This window comes from Sardina pilchardus, chromosome 10 (genome assembly GCF_963854185.1).
Source record: "Sardina pilchardus chromosome 10, fSarPil1.1, whole genome shotgun sequence".
In the NCBI taxonomy this organism is placed as follows: Eukaryota; Metazoa; Chordata; class Actinopteri; order Clupeiformes; family Clupeidae; genus Sardina; species Sardina pilchardus.
The window spans coordinates 30,869,818-30,872,317 of record NC_085003.1 but is presented as its reverse complement, the minus strand read 5'-3'; positions in this window follow the sequence as shown (position 1 = coordinate 30,872,317).

Genomic DNA, 2,500 nt, shown 5'->3' with positions numbered 1-2,500 from the left:
ACAAACCCCAGCACCTTCAATCAAACCCTGCAGCTCTCATCTGCATCCTCTCCAGAGAACACACACACACACACACACACACACACACACACACACACACACACACACACACACACACACACACATAGATCTGCCCTCAACTGCTAAAAAGCAGTTTCCTTCCAGAAGTTTTGCCTCAGAACACATCTCAACTTAGACACCCACCTGCAAACGGGCACGCACACACAGACACACACAGACACACACACACACACACAGAGACACAGCGCTGCATGCGAAAGCACACAAGCTCTAAACAAGCGCCACAGTCTCTCTCGGTCACACACACTGTTCTATCCTCCCACAACATGGAGCCTCCACCCATCATGGCCCCATGGCGCCGCCACCCTGTGCCCGTCTCCACCGCTCTCACTCCTCCAGCGGCGGGCATCAGTCGGGCACGGCAGGGTGCAGTGGCGCGCCTGCTGCGTGTGTGCGTGTGTGTGTGCGTGTGTGTGTGTGTGCGTGTGTGTGTGTGTGTGCGCGTGTGTGTGTGTGTGTGTGTGTGTGTGTGTGTGTGTGTGTGTGTGTGTGTGTGTGTGTGTGTGTGTGTGTGTGTGTGTGTGTGTGTGTGTGTGTGTGTGTGTGTGTGTGTGTGTGTGTGTGTGTGTGTATGTATGTATGTATGTATGTGTGTGTGTGTGTGTGTGTGTGTGTGTGTGTGCGCGCACCCACCCTGGGCAGGTGCCCTGCCGCTCTCCTAGGCCCGGGACCCAGATTAATTACTGCAGCTTGGATCTTAACATCTGCTGGAGTGTCAGGCCTGTCGGGGAGGGTGTGGGGGGGGGGGGGGGGGTGTAGAGGGAGGAGGAGGAGAGGAGGAGGAAAGGAAAGGAGGGAGGAGAGGAGGAGGAGAGGGAAGAGGAGGAGGAGGAGGAGGAGGAGGAGGAGGGAGAACGCTCTGTCGCCTCTCTCTCTGGGAGTGTCGAGGTGTGGGATAAAAATAAAAACAACGGTGTCTGGAACACTCCACCCTGCCTCTCCTCTGCTCCTCGCCTAGCCTACCTGTGCCACTGTGTTTGTGTGTGTGTGTGTTTGTGTGTGTGTGTCTGTCTGTGTTTGTGTCTGTCTCTCTGTGTGTGTGTGTGTGTGTGTATGTGTGTGTGTGTGTGTGTGATACGCTCAAGTTGAACTTACAGTAAACACAGCAGGTGCAGGGCAGTGGCTGGACACTCTGTCCTTTTGTTCTGCACACGTCCCACGCATACTGGAGAGAGAGTGTGTGTATTTATCTCTCACCTCTGTGTGTGTGTGTGTGTGTGTGTGTGTGTGTGTGTGTGTGTGTGTGTGTGTGTGTGTGTGTGTGTGTGTGTGTGTATGTATGCTCTTGTCTGGGTGAGCAATGCACTTTCTATGTCTTTGCCAGTGCATTCACTGAGACAGACTATCCATGTTCAGCTTATTCAACTATTTGGTTATTTGTACATATATGATACACAGTATATGTGTATGCATGTTATAGCAAATGAATATGTGCGAGTGTGTGTGCGGTTAAGATGCAGGTATAAGACGAGCAGTTTGGAGGCGTGAGTGTGTGTGCATGCCATGGTGAATGTGTGTGTGTGTGTGTGTGTGTGTGTGTGTGTGTTTAAGGCGCAGGTATAAGGGCGAGCGCTGTGGTGTGGTGTGGTGTGGTGTAGTACGGGCTGGGCTGGGCTGGGCTGAGCGAGACGAGGCGAGCGGTGCGGCGCGGCGCTTTATGTTTTCAGTAATTAAAACAGCATTAGGCTATTTATTTCCTCTCCCCACGCGGAGCACAGCTGATTGGGCTTGAGGGAATGGAGACGCACAACGCCGAGATGGAGCACAATTACACGCCATCAGCAGACAACATTAACTCGCTAATAGGAACACGGCAATAAAACTTTATTATTATGGGGGGGGGGGGAGATTATCACCTGATTTAAGCTAACATTTATAATGCTTAGCGACGATCAGGGCTTGACAGGGGGTGGGAGGGAGAGTGTGGGAGGGGATCTCGACGCAAGTACCAGGGGTCACCCAGAACCTGTTTTCCTTCCTGCTGCTGCACACACTTTTTGTTGGCACAGAAGAGGAGAGGAGAGGAGAGGAGAGGAGGATAGGAGGGGGGGAGATGAGGGGAAAAGAGGAGAGGAGAGGAGAGGAGGAGAGGATAGGAGCGGAGGCGATGGGAAAAGAGGAGAGGGGATGGGAGGGGAGGGGAGGGGAGAGGAGAGGAGGGGAGAGGAGGGGAGAGGAGAGATGGGGAGAAATCTTGGGCGGTGTGAATTCCTCAGAGAACAGGCCCCATCATTAGCCATCTTTCCAGACCTCCATTATCCTCCCAGCTAATGTTCCTCCCGTCCGACGCTCCCCTGTGCCACACACTAACCTTCACCCGGCCCACTGACGGCTAAGACGTGGGGGAGAGAGGGAGAGAGGGAGAGAGGGAGAGAGGGAGGGAGGGAGGGAGGGAGAGGGAGGGAGGGGGTGGGAGAGA